Here is a 5,000-nt window from a genome sequence, read left to right as displayed (position 1 = left end):
ATATCGTGTCCAGACCTTTTTTTGCGAGGATATCACCATCATTGTTATCATGATATTGCCTCCAGACCTTATTTTGTGTGTAAGGATATCACCAACATTACCACAATGATATCGTCTCCATACCCTTTTTGCGAGGATATCACCATCATTGTCAACATGAGAAATCTCTTTTTTTCTTTTTCGCGAGGATATCACCATCATTGTCATCATAATATCACCTCCAGTGCTTATCTTTGCGACGATATCACCATCACTGTCACAATGATATCGTCTCCAGACCGTTTTTGACGAGGATATCACCATCATTGTCATGATAATATTATTGTCTTCAGACATTTTTTGGGGGGAGGATATCATCATCATTATCATTATGATATCGTCTCCGGACGTTTTTATTTTATGTGTGTGTGTGTGTGTGTGTGTGTGTGTGTGTGTGTGTGTGTGTGTGTGTGTGTGTGTGTGTGAGGATATCACCAACTTTGTCACACTGATATCGTCTCCAGACCTTTATTATTATTTTTTTTTGTAGCGAGGATATCACCAACATTGTGATCTGATTGTCATCTTCAGACCTTTTTTTTTTCATAAGCGTCTTGTCTTTTTAAAATAAAATTATTTCATTTTATTTTTTGTTATAACACTGGCTTCTTGTCCGCAAGCATTATGGTTAACCCCCACTGCCTCTGTTCTTCAAAGAAGCCACACCTCTCCGTCGTTACCAGGAGACGAGACGGAGGGATGCGTCACTCTTCACTCACACTTCAGTCACTGGGGTCAACGGGGTCAACGTCTCTACCCTCCAGAGTCAGCTGCCTCCTCTTGTCCGACATGGTGGCGCTGCTGTTGCTGTGAAGCGACACCTCGGAGGCGGACACCACAGAGTTGCGGGCCTTGACGTCCACCCCGCTGTCGTTCGTTTCCTTCCGTTCCAGCGTGGACTTTCTTCCTCCCCGCCGCGACGATACGTCCGCAACGCTGACCTCATCCACAGTGTCCAGGCGAGCCGGACTGGACTGGGAGATGCCTCGCTGGAGACCTTCCGAATCGTAGTGAAGAAGGTCCTCCTCCTCCTCCTCCTCCTCTAGTTCTCCAAGGACTTGCCGGCGGCGATCCGAGGTCAAGGCTGGCTCGGACCTGGAAGTTGATGGGCAGATCTCCACTTCGGTGACGACGCTGTGTTTGGTGTTGTTGACCAGCGGAGAAGGCTGCTGCTGCTGCTGCTGCTTCACCTTGTTGGAGCCTGCTGTCGTGCCGGTTTCGTCCGTCAAGGGCGAGGGCGATGTAGTAGTAGTAGCAGTAGCAGTAGGCTTTTTCCGGGCAGGACCTTCTTTGCGAGGGGAGCGCCCGGCGGGTGAGGAAGTTGTGGTTGTGTTTTTGGCGGTGTGTTTTTTGGGACCGCTGGGTCCGGGTTTGGGAGACGGTTTTGTGGAGGAGGACGAAGAGGAGGAGGAGGAGGAGGAGGAGGGGTCTTCCCCAAGCTTTCTGTCGTGGCGTGCTGAGGAGGAGGAGAAGGGCCGTGTAGTGGTTGAGGTCGTGGTCGTGGAGGTGGTGGTGGTGGTGGAGGTGGAGGTGGAGGTGGAGGCCGCGGGGGGCTCGCCGGTGGGGGCTTTGGGGGACTGAGGCGAATCCCCGTCAGAAGATTCCCCCTTCCCGCTGTCGAATCCCCCGGAATCCCCGGCAGGTCGTCCCTTGGTGGATGGCGGCTGCTGTCCGGGTGGGTCTGTCGTCCTCTCCTGCCCCCCTTTCTGCACCTCCCCTCCCTCCTCCTCCTCCTCCTCCCTCTCCTCCCCTGCTCCTGCTTGCGTCGAGTTCCCTGAAGGGTTGGTGTTGTTGTTGTTGTGGTGGTGGTGGTGGTTGCGGTGGTCCGCGGGATGAGGGCTGGTGGATCGGAGTAGAGGGTTCGAATCTTGCGGGTCGTTGCAGTCCGAGGTGCCTGACTCTCCTCCTTCTCCTCCTTCTCCTCCTCCCCCTCCTCCTCCCGGGACAGGCAGAGCCACAGCGGGCATGATGGAGGACAGGCTGAGGGATGAGATGGTGGGGGTAGGGGGGAGGAACGGGGGGAATCAGTGTTGATTTGATTAAGAGTGTGTAAGTTGTCGGTGTTGTTGTGTTGTGTTGTGCTGCACTTTGGAGACAGAGAGAGAGAGAGAGAGAGAGAGAGAGAGAGAGAGAGATGTTTTTTGTATATGTGTGTGCGTGTGTGTGTGTGTGTGTGTGTGTGTGTGTGTGAGAGAGAGAGAGAGAGAGAGAGAGAGAGAGACAGACAGACAGACAGACAGACAGACAGTGTGTGTGTGTGTGTGTGTGTGTGTGTGTGTGTGTGTTGAGTACTTTTCACTTTCACTTTCACTTTCTCAAGGAGGCGTCACTGCGTTCGGACAAATCCATACACGCTACACCACATCTGTTGAGCAGATGCCTGACCAGCAGCATAACCCAACGCGCTTAGTCAGGCCTTGAGTGCATGCTTACATATTTGTGTACCTATGAAAGGGGATTTCATTTTACGTAATTTCGCCAGAGGACAACACTCTCGTTGCCATGGGTTCTTTTTCAGTGCGCCAAGTGCGTGCTGCACACGGGACCTCGGTTTATCGTCTCATCCGAAAGACTAGACGCTCAGTTTGATTTTCCAGTCAAACTTAGGAGAAAGGGTGAGAGCGGGAATCGAACCCACATCTTCACAGACTCTCTATATTGGCAGCTGAGCGTCTTAACCATTCTGCCACCTTCCTCCTGAAGCATCAAAACAATTCTGGGAAATATGATGATTTTAGTATACAGAAATTTTAACACAACGAACATAAAAACATATTCTGACAATATACACAAATCTCTCTCTCGCCTCTCTCTCTCTCTCTCTGTGAACTGAAGCATTAAAACAATCGCAGGAAATGTGATGTTTTAAGTATTCAGTACCTTTCAACACAACGAACACAATAATATATTCTGACATTACGCACACATATCTCTCCATCTATCTCTGTGTGTGTGTGTGTGTGTGTGTGTGTGTGTGTGTGTGTGTGTGTGTGTGTGTGTGTGTGTGTGTGCGTGTGTGTGTGTGTGTGTGTGTGTCTGTGTGTGTGTGTGTGTGTGTGTGTGTGAGAGAGAGAGAGAGAGAGAGAGAGAGAGAGAGAGAGAGAGAGAGAGAGAGATTTTATAAGCATCTAAACAATCAACAAATCAACCAACCAAAGATTGAAGAAAAACGAAAGAATAATTATTTTTAACGAAAAATAACTGAATAGATGAATAGATAAAAACTAATATATAAACAGACGAATAAATGAATGAATGAATGAAGAAATGAATGAATGAACAAATAAATAGACAAACACATAATAAATAATGATCAAAATAGATCAACAAAGGACGACAACTGCCATCTCAAAGAAAACAACCGGAAACTTACCCATGATTATCCTCCCTGCTCCATGCAAACCAAACAGATAAATACATTAGCAAGTCAGGTCAGAATATCTTTGGGTTGGGTGTGTGTGTGTGTGGGTGGGGGTATTCTCTGACTTCAATATGTTTCTTTCAACAATACAAACACGGACTTTTATACAGGAGAGAGAGAGAGAGAGAGAGAGAGAGAGAGAGAGAGAGAGAGAGAGAGAGAGAGAGAGAGAGAGAGAGAGACAGACAGACAGACAGACAGACAGAGAGACAAACAGACAGACAGACAGACACACACACACACACACACACACACACACAGTAGGGGATGGGGTGGGGGGATTTATGCATATATGCAAACCTACATATTCTATGAAAATGTGAAAACAACATCAGTTTAACACTGAGACAGAGAGAGAGAGAGAGAGAGAGAGAGAGAGAGAGAGAGAGAGAGAGAGAGAGAGAGAGAGAGTTACACACAGAGACACACACATGCATACAGACACAGATACAGACACACACACAGACACATTGTTGCAAACCTACATATTCTATGAAAATGTGGAAAAAAAACCCCCATCAGTTTAACACTGAGAGAGAGAGAAACAGAAACAGAGAGACAGAGACAGAGAGAGACAGAGAGAGACAGAGACAGAGAGAGAGAGAGAGAGAGAGAGAGAAATGGAGAAAGACGGAGACAGAGATGCACACACATACACAGATACAGACACAAACACAGCCACAATACAAACACACACACACACCACAACACACACCACAACACACACACAACACACACACACACACACACACACACACACACACACACAACACACAACACAACACACAAGCAACAAGGAAACACCACCACCACCACCACAACAACGATCACAACAGACAGGACACCCTAGCCACGAACCCGGTCAATGGTGGCGGCTCAGGCAGGTCAAACTTGGCCCCCTGTTTCCCAGTCAGCCACCAAGTGTCGTGCATCCCTTTGCCCTGCACACACAGTGTGTTTGTATTTTGTATTTTGTATTTGTATTTCTTTTTATCACAACAGATTTCTCTGTGTGAAATTCGGGCTGCTCTCTCCAGGGACAGCGCCACCCCATTTTTTGTTGTTGTATTTTTTCCTGCGTGCAGTTTTATTTGTTTTTCCTATCGCAGTGGATTTTTCTACAGAATTTTGCCAGGAACAACCCTTTTGTTGCCGTGGGTTCTTTTACGTGCGCTAAGTGCATGCTGCACACGGGGCCTCGGTTTATCGTCTCATCCGAATGACTAGCGTCCAACCACCACTCAAGGTCTAGTGGAGGGGGAGAAAATATCGGCGGCTGAGCCGTGATTCGAACCAGCGCGCTCAGATTCTCTGGCTTCCTAGGCGGACGCGTTACCTCTAGGCCATCACTCCACATTACCTCCTCGTTACCAACACGTGAAGGGTAAACTACAGCCCGAGGTACCTCTTTCCTGCTCTCTTTCTAGTTTTAAAAGGCAAGGCAAGGCGAGAAAAGGCAAGGCGAGAAAAGGCAAGGCAAGGCGAGGCAGGGCAGGGCAAGGCAAGGCAAGGCAAGGCAAGACAAGGCAAGGCAAGGCAA

At 48.4% G+C, this 5,000-nt stretch overlaps 1 pseudogene; it reads right to left on the bottom strand.

The window, feature by feature from the left end:
* Positions 1–761: 761 nt before the first annotated feature.
* LOC143275488 (guanylate cyclase D-like) overlaps positions 762–5,000 on the bottom strand; it is a 66,879-nt pseudogene continuing 62,640 nt past the window's right edge.

Source organism: Babylonia areolata, chromosome 30, assembly GCF_041734735.1.
Source record: "Babylonia areolata isolate BAREFJ2019XMU chromosome 30, ASM4173473v1, whole genome shotgun sequence".
Lineage (NCBI taxonomy): Eukaryota > Metazoa > Mollusca > Gastropoda > Neogastropoda > Buccinidae > Babylonia > Babylonia areolata.
Note: the sequence above shows the minus strand (reverse complement) of the source record. Positions and strands in the feature narration are given on the sequence as shown.